The sequence below is a fragment of the Oncorhynchus kisutch genome, linkage group LG13 (genome assembly GCF_002021735.2).
Source record: "Oncorhynchus kisutch isolate 150728-3 linkage group LG13, Okis_V2, whole genome shotgun sequence".
In the NCBI taxonomy this organism is placed as follows: domain Eukaryota; kingdom Metazoa; phylum Chordata; class Actinopteri; order Salmoniformes; family Salmonidae; genus Oncorhynchus; species Oncorhynchus kisutch.
Genome location: NC_034186.2, coordinates 39,133,504 through 39,148,682, shown reverse-complemented (window position 1 = coordinate 39,148,682; position 15,179 = coordinate 39,133,504). Strand labels below are relative to the sequence as shown.

General features: G+C 40.0%; 1 long non-coding RNA gene across 1 annotated transcript; it reads right to left on the bottom strand.

Annotated features, from left to right (window-relative positions):
* Positions 1-6,584: 6,584 nt before the first annotated feature.
* Positions 6,585-15,131, bottom strand: LOC116353072 (uncharacterized). The gene is made up of 3 exons (XR_004202396.1): positions 14,858-15,131; positions 6,958-7,151; positions 6,585-6,660 (listed from the first exon to the last, which is right to left on the bottom strand). It is a non-coding gene; the product is annotated as an uncharacterized LOC116353072 (long non-coding RNA).
* Positions 15,132-15,179: the final 48 nt, after the last annotated feature.

Below are 15,179 nucleotides of genomic sequence, written 5' to 3'. Positions count from 1 at the left end.
TCTTAACTGCACTGTTGGTTAAAGGATCGGCCCCTTTTTTCAGTTTTCGCCTAAAATGACATACCCAAATCTAACTACCTGTATCTCAGGCCCTGAAGCAAGTACCATTTGAAAGGAAACACTTTGAAGTTTGTGGAAATGTGAAAGGAATGTAGGAGAATATAACACATTTGATCTGGTAAAAGATAATACAAAGGAGAAAAAAAAATATTTTTGTATTTGTTTGTACCGTCATTTGAAATAGAAGAGAAAGGCCATAATGTATTATTGCAGCCCAGGTGCAATTTAGAGATTGGCCACTAGATGGCAGCAGTGTGCGCGCAAAGTTTTAGGCTGATCCAATGAACCATTGCATTTCTGTTCAAAGTTTGTATCAAGACTGCCCAAATGTGCCTAATTTGTTTTTAATAACTTTTTATGTTCAAAACTGTGTATTATTTCACTGTAATAGCTACAGTAAATTGGACAGTGCAGTTAGATTAACAAGAAATTAAGCATTCTGCCAATATCAGATATGTCTATGTCCTGGGAAATGTTCTTGTTACTTACAACCTCATGCTAATTGCATTAGGCTACGTTAGCTCAACTGTCCCGCAGGGGACCCACCAATCCTGAAGAAGTTTTAAGGGCTTGTAAGTAAGCATTTCACGGTAAGGTCTACACTTGTATTCGGCTCATGTGACAAATAAAGTTTGATTCGATTTATTAAGGTTGTTACTGTTGCTGGCTGGTGGTGTCTACCGGAATCAAATAATCTTGATGCAATATATTGATTCCAAATTGTGTTGTGTTAAATTAATGATCATTCATTAGAAAAATAAAAGCAGTAGGTGACACCAAATACCTATCATCTGTGTCTTGAAAGTATTTTTTCATGTCCTTACAGTGACAATACCATGCCAGCACCTACATTTTTTTTAAATTTCAAGTACAGAGGATGACCTTATCCTGTCTGCCGAGTGGTAAGGTAGTCCATGGCTGCAGGAGTGGGCATAAGAAGCTTATCAGAGGACAATGAGAGATTGGTGAAGGCATGTAAAAAAGGGCATGTCAGTCAGGAACGCAATTGTGATATTTCAAGTACCGAGAATGACCTTAGCAGTGGCGGTCATGAAAGATGATTGTTAAGCAAATAATTGCTGGACTCATGGTAATTGACCGTTAATTAACATAACATTTATCTCCTGGCTTACACGCATAGCCTGCAAGCCACTGATGCAGACCTTTGGACCATCCATTTACTATAGCCTACACCATCACAATAAATCCATTATTTATTTTAGACAGGTCTAAAGAAACATGATATGTAGGAAATGTAGTCTATTTCAGAAGAACAGAATAGCATACTCTGAGTTGTCCTTATGTTAGGCCCTGATATGGCTATGCCAAATGGATGTAGGCTACACTAGTTCATTTAGCAGATAAGATCTGTTTCGATTTCTGTGGCATTATTTTGTATTAATTTATAGTATGAAGAATACTATTGAACATAGCCTAATAAAATAGAAAGGATATTTTCTGCAAATAATTTCCAAGGAAGTTCGCCCACGCGGCTATTCTGTGTTGAGCGGTTAACAAAGATACAGATCCTCCCTATATGCTTAATTTAGAGTTATTTATGCAACTTTAGCTGTCATACAAATGTTGGGACTATATGTTTAGATGTTTTATATATTCCAAGGCTGCATGATGCAACTAATGATGATCTGAAAAAAGTTGCATGAACGGCATGAGCTCTGATTTGTTTCATGTGCATGCTGCACACACTTCATCAGTCTCTCATTCACAATTTGACAATTTCCCAGTGGGATCCCCATTATGTGGCTGTAATACCCCTAAAAATCCATGCCTTTTGCGGCCAAAGTGGCCGTTGTGCCCTTGGGCTGAATATAATAAATATAATTCCATTCTCCCGGCTGCCGTGCTCCGAATCACCTCTCACTCACACGGCTATCAGATATCTCAATTCTTATTCGCCAATGCCCGTCATGTGATTGGGTCCTTCTCGCAGCTAAGAAGTAGGCTACAAGTGAAGACGGACACATCCCTCTTATAGAATTCTGAGGTGCATATTGAAGATGTTAGAAGAACCGTCCACATTTTGCCGATTTTTAGTCAGCCAACAAGATGAGTAGGCCTAACAAACAGCAAAAACACTAGCCTATGTTAATCTACTATCCCACATAGTACAACAGTTGACCTATTCTATTTGTCAACTTGTCCTGTGCAATAAATAAATATTCTTAACATAAGCTGGGACAGTTGTGGGACGCGATAGATTCCAAATGAATACAACCACTCGCATCAATTTTTTTTTTTAAAGCAATGAGGCTGGTGCAACAGATCAGAACATTCAGCTTAAAATGCTGATATACTATTAGGCTATTTCTTCACATTTTATGAATGATCCAAAATGCAATCAATTAGTGGGAAAACACTGTTCTGATTGCAAATGCAATTATACATGTCATGAAAATGATCTTCCCCAAACTTGAAACTCACGTGCCGCTTATGTATGCCAGTTAGGCTCTACACCCCTTGTAAAGCGGATTAATTAACTTAACTACAGTGGCCAAATAACTTCTTTTAAATTGTGACACAAACCTTATTAAAATATTCCGGCCTTTGGGCTAGGCTAAATAGTGCAACTATGATTTGAAAAAAATCAACAACAAAAAAAGGCATGCACTGTTTCTTGCCTTGCTGGGCATCATTTACAAGTGATAATACATCATTCACAAGTGATAGGCTAATATTGTCAACCATGAGACTATTCTTAATTGTATGTCATCTATTATAGTAAATAATATATGTGTGAAATTAGTTTTGATTTAGAATGGACTATTATCATGCACCTGTCTTGGAACAGGTCTCACGCCTGCTCCCGCTCTCCACCTCATTAAACACCTGTCACCATCGTTACGCGCCTCAGAGCTCATTGGACTCAATGCACTTTTTGATGAAGCCGGTGACTGAGGTGGTATACTCCTCAATGCCATTGGAGGAATCCCGGAACATATTTCAGTCTGCTAAAACAGTCCTGTAGCATAGCATCAGCGCCATCTGACCACTTCTGTATTGAGCGAGTCACTGCTACTTCATGCTTTAGTTTTTGCTCGTAAGCAGGAATCAGGAGGATAGAATTATGGTCAGATTTGCCAAATGGGGGACGAGGGAGAGCTTTGTAGTTTGGCAAGTCGGATAGGACATCTACTTTGTGCATGACACAAGTCATTTTTCCAACAATTGTTTACAGACAGATTATTTCACTTATAATTCACTGTATCACAATTCCAGTGGGTCAGAAGTTTACATACATTAAGTTGACTGCCTTTTAACAGCTTGGAAATTCCATGTAATTCCTTGTAATTGCCTTAGAAGCTTCTGATAGGCTAATTAACATAATTTGAGACAGTTGGAGGTGTACCTGTGGATGTATTTCAAGGCCTACCTTCAAACTACACAAGTGTGAACACCATGGGACCACACAGCCATCATTCCGCTCAGGAAGGAGACGCGTTCTGTCTCATAGAGATGAACGTACTTTGGTGTGAAAAGTGCAAATCAATCCCAGAACAACAGCAAAGGATCTTGACAAAACATTTCTGTATGGACCTCGCTCTGTGAACACGGGCATTGTCATGCTGAAACCGGAAAGGCCTTCCCAAACTGTTGCCACAAAGTTGAAAGAACAGAATCATCTAGAATGTCTTTGTACGCTGTAGCGTTAAGAGTTCCCTTCACTGGAACTAAGGGGCCTGAACTATGAAAAACAGCCCCAGAACATTATTCTTCCTCCACCAAACTTTTCTCCTGGCATCCGCCAAACCCAGATTAATCTGTTGGATTGCCAGATGGTGAAGCGTGATTAATCAGTCCAGAGAACGCACTTCCTCCAGAGTGTCCAATGGCGCCGAGCTTTACACCACTCCAGCCGATGCTTGGTGTTGTGCATGGTGATCCAGCTATTTTATTTATTTATTTATTTTACCTTTATTTAACCAGGTAGGCAAGTTGAGAACAAGTTCTCATTTACAATGACCTATGAAAGAGATGGGAGACCACGTGGCACCTAGGGTAGAGACAGGGGGAGGTTAATGGGAGGGAAAGGTTGAGGGGGGGGATCTGGGAGTAGATTGCTGTCAATATAAGGTCAAGTCAAATGTGAGTGTGTGTCTCTCTGCCTGACTGCCTGTCTGTCAGTCCGTTGCTACTCAAAGCATAGGCTACCTCGGTCAGTATTGCATAGCGATTAACTTATCTCCTACTTCGACTGGAGGACTATTCCTCACCTCGGCGATGGGAAGCCCGCAGGACCTGCGGGTCCCAACAGAGATCATGGCGGTTCGGACAGACATCCTCCAGACATCTTTTGGGCATCTAAAGCTCATTTCCTCCATTTCTACACAGTCCCTTCTAGCATTCTCTATTTAGAACAAATAAAACAAGAAAAAATGCCCAAGGTCGTCAAGCTAGGCAAGATATTATCATTAAATATGTTTAAATGATTGATTAGACTGAACGAGATCAAAGGTAATTCAATAATCAATATTGTGTTGCACCTCTAACCAACAGAGCTCTTTTTACATGCACACAATATAGTTGGGTCGAACCCATTCTGTCCCTAGGGGTCCACTACCCCGGACCCTCCACCTCCAAATCGATCCTGCTTCAGAGTACAGGCCTTGGTGTAACGCTCATTCCTTCAATGATAAGCGCAAATCCGACCATCACCCCTGGTGAGACAAAACCGCAACTCCTCGGTGAAGAGCACTTTTTGCCAGTCCTGTCTGGTCCAGCGACGGTGGGTTTGTGCCTATAGCCAACGTTGTTGCCGATGATGTCTGGTGAGGACCTGCCTTACAACAGGCCTACAAGCCCTCAGTCCAGCCTCTCTCAGCCTATTGCGTACAGTCTGAGCACTGATGGAGGGATTGTTCGTTCCTGGTGTAACTCGGGCAGTTGTTGCCATCCTGTACCTGTCCTGCAGGTGTGTTGTTCGGATGTACCGATCCTGTGCAGGTGTTGTTACACGTGGTCTGCCACTGCGAGGACGATCAGCTGTCCGTCCTGTCTCACGGTAGCGCTGTCATATGCGTCTCACAGTACAGACGTTGTAATTTATTGCCCTGGCCACATCTGCAGTCCTTATGCCTCCTTGCAGCATGCCAAAGGCACGTTTACGCAGATGAGCAGGGACCCTGGGCATCTTTCTTTTGGTGTTTTTCAGAGTCAGTAGAAAGGCCTCTTTAGTGTCCTAAGTTTTCATAACTATGACCTTAATTGTCTACCGTCTGTAAGCTGTTAGGGTCTTAACGACCGTTCCACAGGTGCATGTTTATTAATTGTTTTTGATTCATTGAACAAGCATGGGAAACAGTGTTTAAACCCTTTACAATGAAGATCTGTGAAGTTATTTGGATCTTTACAAATTTTCTCTGAAAGAGAGAGTCCTGAAAAAGGGACGTTTCTTTTTATGCTGAGTTTAGTATTCATTATGATCTTACCTTTTGCAAATTCTTAGTCTGGATTGTTCTCTTGGGTCAAGAGGACCATGGACATTAATGAAATATGATTAGTACTGTAAATCCATATGTACATGTAGGCTATAAGCTAGCTAGCTAGCACTGTAGTAGTGCCTAATATAGAATAGCCTACTTGTATCGAATGTTATAGATTAACTTAATGATGATCTCCTACATGTGCTCCAGTAAATTTGCCCTCCAGGGGTGGCCACTGCTCCAGCCACATCTGGAACTCCAAGACAGACAGACAGACAGACATACAGTCTGAGAGCTGGGCAAAATAGACAAATGCAAAACTAATATTGATATTCATGTGTGGTTGGCCGTAGCAAACTACAGTATCTGCTTTAGTTTTCTAGATGATCGATCTCACCCTCACGAAAAGGCACTATGGGATTAATATAAAAGAGTATTATATAAATATATTTTAAAAAACGTATAGTATTCTTGTTGTGAATTCAGACATACTATAGAAGGTCGCAATTGTAAATGAAAACTTGTTCTCAACTTGCCTACCTGGTTAAATAAAGGTGAAATAAAATAAAAATAAATATAGCAATCTTATAGTAATAATATAGCAATAACTATAGCAATACTATAGTGATCCTATAAGATTACTATAGAAGAATATTATAGAAATATCACAGAAAAACATTTGACAAATTCTATAGTATTCTTATTGTAAATTCAGACATAGTGTAGAATAACTATAGTTATCTTAAAGGAATACTATAACATCTTCTTATAGTGATACTATAGCAATAACTAATATTATACATTACTATACCAATGTACAAAGATATACTAATGGTATATCTTATGGTAATATTAAAACAATCTTATAGTGATACTACAGCAATAACTATAGTAGACTTTTGAAATGTTTTTGTTCAGTGTACATTAAGAAGTTGACAGATACGAGGACATCATATTTGAAAGATGATCAATTTGAATCCTTTTTCCCTGAGTTAACAAATCAAAAGTTAGGCCTTAGCCTCCAAGTTACTCCCTTTGAGTAAAAAAAAAGCTGTTTTAAACCTAAATCTTGAACTTCTTAAGCAATTTCGATTCAAGCTTTAATTAAATTATTTTAAAGACATCCTTCTCCTCCATCTGGTTTCACCTAAATAAAAGGCTGTGGAGAAAAAGAGAGGGTTTTAACAAATTTGCTTTGAGTACAGAATAGTCTGCCCAACCCCAAATTAATCAACAGTCTTAGCACAAACTAATAGACCTGAGATCAGGTTACACACATACATTCACACTTGTAATAATTAAATAATTAAATTAAATAAACTACAAAACCCCTTTTTGGCCATACAGTACTAGTAGTTCTTCTGTATTTTGAAGTAAGTCTTATCTTTCATAATTATACATGTATTATACAGTATTATGTACAGTATTTATAGTAAAAAATGATTAAGAAACTTACTGCAAATGGCACTTTGGTTGGGCACAGCTTTTTTCTGTGCCTCCTGGTCCCAGAATACATTCAAATGTTTTCCTGTCAACGAAGAGACGGCCATCACCTCTCTGGGGAAACAGAGCTGTCATGAGCTTTGATGGTTCCTTGCTCAGTCGAGTGATAATGTTCACCTGGAGTTTAACACCCTCTGCCAGTTCCACCTGTAAAACATCATAAAACATTAACTTTAATAAAAGACATACACAAGTTACACATGATTTTGCTATTTGCAGAGTACTGTAGTAGTTATCAACAATGTGTATTCAAACTTTCCTTTGTGGTGGACAGAAACATTGTTTTTTTTTGCATGATATTAGAATATTTCAAACATTAATATCTGAAATCAATACAGTATTTTAATATTAGTATTTGCTCTGACTTCCTTGTTGTCTTGTTAGGGCAATCATCTCCCCAGCATGTCTTTAATAGGGGTGTGCCGAGTATTCGGACAAAACCATTTTTGCTACCGATATTAGGACTTAGCAGAACACACACACATGAATAGATTATTAACATCAACATCCGGGATTCTAAAAAGTTTCTGAAAACAGAATTTCTCGAGTCGACTGCAAATTTAACAAAACATTGTTTTTGACATTGTCACGTCGTTGCCATTGATGATGGTTGTAGTCCTATCCCCAGCACTAGTGGTAATTATACAACAATTATCTCATTCTTTCTCTCTCTGTCTCCCTCGCTTTGTCACTCTCCCCTTCTATCTTTCTCCCCCGTTTCTAAGTACAGTATATTAGAATTGAGTTTTGGACTTAGTCAAACTAAGAATATGTTCTCTGCCATCCTCTCAGATTCATGCTCAGATAAATGCTTTGCTCATAAAGTATTATCTTGAAATGAAAACTGCTGTATTTCCTTGTTTAATGTTCTCATCAACTATGTTAAAGGGGTGGTTCATCAAAAATATGTTTAATCTCACTAGAACATTTTCCTAGGCATTAGTCTTCACCAGAGACAGTTTTTTTAGGTTGGTTGGATCATTATTTAGTTTAGCTCATCAGCAAATTCTACTTCTCCCTCTCCCATAGAAACCCAATTTAAAGTCAAAGTTGATCGTCAATACCTTCAAAAGACACCAAAGGTGCCTCCAATCACTGCAATAGCCCTTGCAGTTAAAATCTCGATAAGATTACTTTGGTAAAATATTTACCTAGCCTAATATTTCCCAATGATATCGGTCATTTTTTTCATTAAAATCCAGGAAGTCATTCATTCGCACCGAGCCGCGACTTAGGTCAGAGTGAGAACTTACATACAAATATTTGAATCAAGAGGAAGAGTATCAACATGATGACACAAACTGAAGAAAACATTACCTCTAGCAGGTCGATTTTTGTAACATGTTTTAAAGCAAAACAGATTGTTTTGGGGCAAGTCAATGACGAGACAACATTTGTTGCATAAGTGAGGATAAATACATATAGTTTTTCATACAATCGTAAATGTCGGATTTTGAAATAAAATTGATGAAGTCTAAATACTGATCCACCTAACCTAAACTTTCAGGTAAAAACTCATGCCTTGACAAATGTTCTAATGAGGTTAAAGTATTTTTCTGTAAACCACCCCTTTAAGTAAGTAAATGCATTTGAATTATAAAACCACTCTCGTGGTCCTTTCCGCCACGACTCGTTGTTTGCTTGCTGTACTCCCATTAGATAGTTTTAGTAGTTAACGAGAAATAGTTTCGTGAGTATTTTTCTGCTTGCTGTATTGTTACAATGTTAATACACCTGCTTTTGTATTCAAATTGTGACTAGTTTGCATCCCCGCTTCACAGCTCAAGGTTTGAAGTCACCCTATCATAACGTCTGGTAGGGTTGTGATGGCTATGTCTTGGAGTGCTGCTTTTGGGGGTTGGAGGCAGGGTGTGGATTCACCAGCCATGATGTCTGGGAACACACAGTATGACAGACAGTTAAAGAGATTTAATACAGATTCATTCAACCACCTCCTTACAACTTCTAATCATCCCCCCTACTCTCAATCTCTACTCCTCATATTCTGATCACCATGCTTAAACCAAACAAACACACCCTTTGAAATTGTGTCTCATTCTCTCCCTCTTTGGGTTTTTCACCTCCTGGAGCAAACCTGGCAACTATGAAAATATAGAACATAATGTGCTATCATTACACATGTATGCAATATGCAATCAACTAATAGATTGGTAGACACTATACAACTGTACCTACTCACAGATACACCTACAACTGAACCTAATAACAGTATCTATGGGTATATTGTATACACAACTATATTTTTGGAGGTGTTTCAGACATAATGTGGCAAACCTCTTCAAGGTTATGAGCGTTTGTCACAAATTAAGTGGGAAACTGTCACCAGATCACCCCAGAATGAGAGTTCTTTCGAACAGGACAGTACCTGTGTGTTTGTTTCTCCGTCCTGGTCCACCCAGGCCGTAGGCAAGGTCAAGGATATCAGGGATCGGTACACGAATCGTGTTCTAACAGGTAAGTCCAAAACAGTCCAGCTCATACACGGTAAATCCAGCCAATATCTATTGTCTCTTTCTCTACGTTTTTTTGTGATCTGTAGTTCTGATTGGGGTGGCCATTTTAGTGATCGGGCAGAGCCCGTTTATTAGTTCTGCTCTCACATGATCACTCGACCCCCTTCTTTGCCACACATCTCCCCCCTAGATCCGACCCCCTAGGTCGGGCTACCGCAGCAAAATATGCGAGCATGCGGGTAGCGCCCCAGCAGGTAGTATTTCAGGCTTTCTAGAGCTCACTTTACTGCCGGCGCCTCTTTCTCAACGACTGCGTAGTTGGTTTCCCGTGGTTCCAGCTTCCTGCTTAAAAACGGGATGGGGTGTTCCAACCCTTCTACCTCTTGGGATAGCACTGCTCCCAAGCCGACCTCTGAGGCATCCGTCTGAACCACAAACTCTTTCTCAAAGTCTCATACCACCAGCACTGGATTACAGCAGAGAGGCTCCTGTAATGTCCAAAATGCTTTGGTGGCCCTTTCATCCCATTTGACCATGTTTGGCCCTTGGCCCTCTGGCTCTAGTCATGTCAGTAAGTGGGGCGGCCACTGTGGCATAACTTGGGATGAACTTCCGGTAGTAACCGGTCAGCCCTAGGAAGGCTCGAACCTGCTTCTTATTTACTGGTTTTGGCCATTCTCTAATTGCCTCCACCTTCTTACGTTGGGGTTTGATGAACTATCTTCCCACGGTGTATCCCACATACTCTGTTTCCTCTAACCCCACATAACACTTGGCAGGGTTCGCCGTAAGCCCTGCCTTTATAAGGGTGTCTGACACTGCCTGTACCCGGGGTAAGTGGGATTCCCAATCTGGGCTGTAGATCCCCACGTCATCTAAATAAGCTGCGGCGTATGCTTGGTGCGGTTTTAGGACCTTGTTCATGAGCCATTGAAAGGTGGCTGGGGCTGAGGTAGATGCTAGTGCCAGAGGTACTGGTGCTGTTCTACTGCAGCAGGACAAGAGTGGAGTGTTTTTGTGAAAAATAACAAACTATGCAACCATTGAACAAGAAGCTCTAGCTTTGTTAGCTCTGCAATACTTTGAAGTATATATTGGTTCCAGTGCCCTACCAGTGATCGTATATACTGACCATAACCCCTTAGTGTTTCTCCACCGGATGTACAACCAGATCCAGCGCCTTATGCGTTGGGCTCTTATTGTGCAGAACTATAATTTGGAGATCCGCCACAAAGGGTTCTGATAATGTATTAGCAGATGCTTTGTCTCGTGTGTAAAAATTATGATTTTTGTATGTTTTGTAATCCCATGGGTTGCTCTTTTAAGGGTGGGAGTGTTACTGATACAAGTATCCTGTGTGTTTCTTTTCTCTCCTTCCTCCCCTCACAGGTGGCAATCATCATTCCCCAATCAGTCATCAATCAGAAGACACCTGCTCCATCCCCTTTCCCTTACCCTACATCCCCTTTCCCTTGGTTTAAAAACCCAGTCACATGTTTTCTCTGGAGCTCGATCTCTCGGTCTCAATCTCTCGCTATGTCTCTCTCTCTCTTTGGATTGAGCTCCCTTTTGTTTTTTGTTCATACATGTCACATTTGTCCGGAATTATGTGAGTTTTGTTACAATGATTGACTATTTGTTTGATGGTGGGAAAAGGGGGTACAAAGACAAGTCGCCCATGGGCATACACTACCTGTAGGTAAACTTTGTCTAAATACACTAGTTAGAACTGGGCGAACCACCCACTGTATTTTGGGTTAGTTAGCTAGCTGTTAGCAGACTAGTCTAGCTTAGGGGTGATTCTGGATATGTATTATTTATTTCCTTGGGTCCAGCTCAGCCCCTTTTCAGGCCCCCCTTTACCTTGTGTTTAAAAATAAACCCTGAGTGTTTGACGGTAGAGTTAAGTTGTCTGCGGTTTTTCTTCGCACTGTTACCTTTTCACTGTTATAATTTGCATGAATTATGTTACGGTCTGAGAGTCCTTTAGGTGCCTTTTGACAAACTCCAAGAGGGCTGTCATGTGCCTTTTACTGAGGAGTGGCTTCCGTTTGGCCACTCTACCATAAAGGCCTGATTGGTGGAGTGCTGCAGAGATGGTTGTTCTTCTGGAAGGTTCTCCCATCTCCACAGAGGACCTCTGGAGCTCTCAGCGTGAACATCGGGTTCTTGGTCACAATTTCGAATCTCATAGCAAAGTAATTAGGGATTTAAAAAAAAAATTATATATATATATATATACAATCTACATACATACATACATACATACATACACACACACACACATTTGCAAAAATGTCTAAACCTATTTTCACTTTGTCATTATGGGGTATTGTATGTAGATTGTATGTGTATATATATTTTTTTTTGATATTCTATTTTAGAATAAGGCTGTAACGTAGGCACATTTAATCTGCACATTTGTTGCTGTGTGAACATGCAGAGGTATTTAGCCAACATCTATTTAGGCATATTAAAACACTTACGCTTTTTCTGATCACGAGTATCGTCCTATCCCGACTATCAACTGTCAATTTACGGATATGATTACAAATACAAGTATGACCATGTCGGGACACCCATAGTTAGGAAGTTATCTTTCTTGTAATAAGGAGATCATGGATTATTTTGTTTTAATTAGTTATGTAGTTATTTCGTAATAATGAATACCAGAAATATGCAATGTCTGGCTTTTTTTTTTATATGTGCAAAAAATGACAAGTTAAATTAATGCCATTGCCTCATCTCTGGTCTGAGTTATTAAGAAACTGCAGACTGGGGCGACTGCCCGTCTCTAATGAAATGTGCCCAACTAGAATCCTCAAGGGTGAAATGTTGCACAGAATGAACCAGTCAATGTTGAAGAAATAAGGTGAAAAGCTGATCGTGTGACAGACAACCTTCGACCTGTACTGTACAAATTGTGTTGCATTGACCCCCTACATTTATTGCTTACCAAATGACACAATCGTTCATATTTCGGGCTGGCGAACAATACAGAGAATCCATACGCAAACAGATACTTCACATTGACAACATTTTTTCTGACTTATCTACGATCTTCAAAAAGTTGTGATCGCTCATATCAGCAACAAAATATCTGATCGTTTTTTTTAAAAAGCAGAAGGAACTCTTCCCAATTATCACTTCCTTGAGCCCAATATGCTTATTCGTCCTCCTCTGGAGTTGTCTCTTCAGTTCCTCTCTCTATCCATTGCTCTCCGTCTTTGTGGGGTTTCTTTAGGACAGTGGCTATTTTATTTAGGAGGAAGAACGTAAACAGCGCAGAATCGCATTAGTGGAAACCAAGACTGTTCTCAGGGCAGGCCTGGTTATATCAGGGAACATTTTAGCTAACCTTAACCTAATTATCCTAACCTGCCATGTTAATTACCTAACTTCAGTGTCAGCCAACGGACAACTAGATTAATGTATGTGGGCAATTCCATGCCAGGATGGCCCAAATATATTTGAGGTTTTGGATCTTCCTGAATTTAATTCCATAGAAAGGTCCTTTTGGGGGAAGAATGTTTGGCATACATTTTAAGTCAATATGATTATTGAGAAATTTTATTAAAGTAAAAATACATATTTTATTAAAATATGTGTCATTTTGGCCTTGCTCAGGCCTTTTTTAAGACACTTAAATGTGTCTGTAAATGCTACTACGCCAGATTTTTTGTCATCTTAAATGTTACCATTGCTTGAAATATGAGTAGTGTTTAGATTAAGCTTTCAATTCATTTACATGAATTTATGGATCATTTAAAATATTAATTAACTCAAGTGTTTTTAGACATATTGTTTGTAATGCTATACTCTTTAAACATGTCAGATTTCCATAGCTCTCACTTCAAAAGTAGCAGAGAGCCCACTGGAAATGTGATTTATTTGTAGAATATCTTTACAACAATATGCCTAATAATTAAGAGCATCAAAAAGGGTACTTTTGAGATATTTATGTTAATATTCTTCTTTGTCCATAAATTCATGCAAAAAGGTGTATTCTTTACCTAAACACTTCTCGTATTTTAGAACACACGGTAAGTTTTATGGCTTTTTAGCATCTACAGACATATCTTTGGAGAAGGCCTTTAATAATAATTTTTAAGTAATTATTTTGGATACACATTTCGAAGATATGCCAGACATCCTTGCCCAAAAAGACCTGTTTGGGCTATCCTTGCACTGTGGAATTGCCCATATATGGCCACGGCCAAGACAAATGGCATGACCTATGCAAGTGTGAAGATATCCTTCAGAATGTGATTTTCACAATGACTGTATATATGAAGGATTTGCCTATCATTCATCCAACCTTGCTGATGAATGGTAACTATGGTTCACGTGGTGGCACATGTTGTCCAAATGGGCCAGGGAAGGGCAGCCTCCTGTGTTGAGGAAGTGAGCGATTTGATTAATACGGCAGACTCATCATTTTAACAAAAGTGGAAGGAAATAATAAAACAAGTCCACCCTGACTACTTTAGGTCAAGTGGAAGGAACTTCAGTGCATAGGCCGACTGTATGTCAAGTGGAAGGAGCTTCAGTGCATAGGCCGACTGTATGTCAAGTGGAAGGAGCTTCAGTGCATAGGCCGACTGTATGTCAAGTGGAAGGAACTTCAGTGCATAGGCCGACTGTATGTCAAGTGGAAGGAACTTCAGTGCATAGGCCGACTGTATGTCAAGTGGAAGGAGCTTCAGTGCATAGGCCGACTGTATGTCAAGTGGAAGGAGCTTCAGTGCATAGGCCGACAGTATGTCAAGTGGAAGGAGCTTCAGTGCATAGGCCGACTGTATGTCAAGTGGAAGGAACTTCAGTGCATAGGCCGACAGTATGTCAAGTGGAAGGAACTTCAGTGCATAGGCCGACTGTATGTCATTTTTCTCAGACATGTTTATCCTCCAACATTCTTGGATGTTAATCTCATTTTCTTTTTTGGTAATATGACATTTCTATTAGGAAGTGTGATATTGATTATAATATTATTATCATTAGACAAAGCTTCACCCAGCTGCAGATAACCCACATGTATGGGATCCAGGGTAAAACAAGGACGTGTTTTGGCTTTCCCCTCTACGAAAAACATCTGCCATTCAAGGATTCATTATTTAACAAAACAAAGATTAAAGTAGTTCAGAAATGTCATTTGTTCATTGTTTTATATACGCAGAGGACTATCACAGGCTGTTTCTGATATAAAGTAGCTGATCAGGGACAGTTTCTAATCCGAAGTGATAGGCGTGGACAAACACCCCACCCAGAAGTCCTTGCCTAGCCTCTTGTTTTGGGATGCATGTCCTTGTGTCTGTTGAAGTTTCGGTCTCTTGGCTGCAGTGCTGCAACTAATGGCTCTTTCCCAAACACCATGCTTACCTCACAGAGTACGACGTTTCAAATAAGACCCAAATGAAGACTGTGTTGAAGTAACCATGTCTATTACAGGGGTAGGCAAACGACAGGTTATGGCAGGCAGGGGTCGATAATCCAGAGTAGGGGCAAAGGGTACAGGAAGGCAGTCAGGGTCAACGGCAGGCAGAGTGGTCATGCAGGTGGGCTCAGAGTTGGGACAGGCAAGGGTCAAAACCAGGACTGCTAGGGAAAGCGCGACTGGGGGAAAAGCAGGAGCTGAGCGAAACCACTGGTTGACTTGAACGAACAAGACAAATTGGCCACAGACAAACAGAGAACAAATATA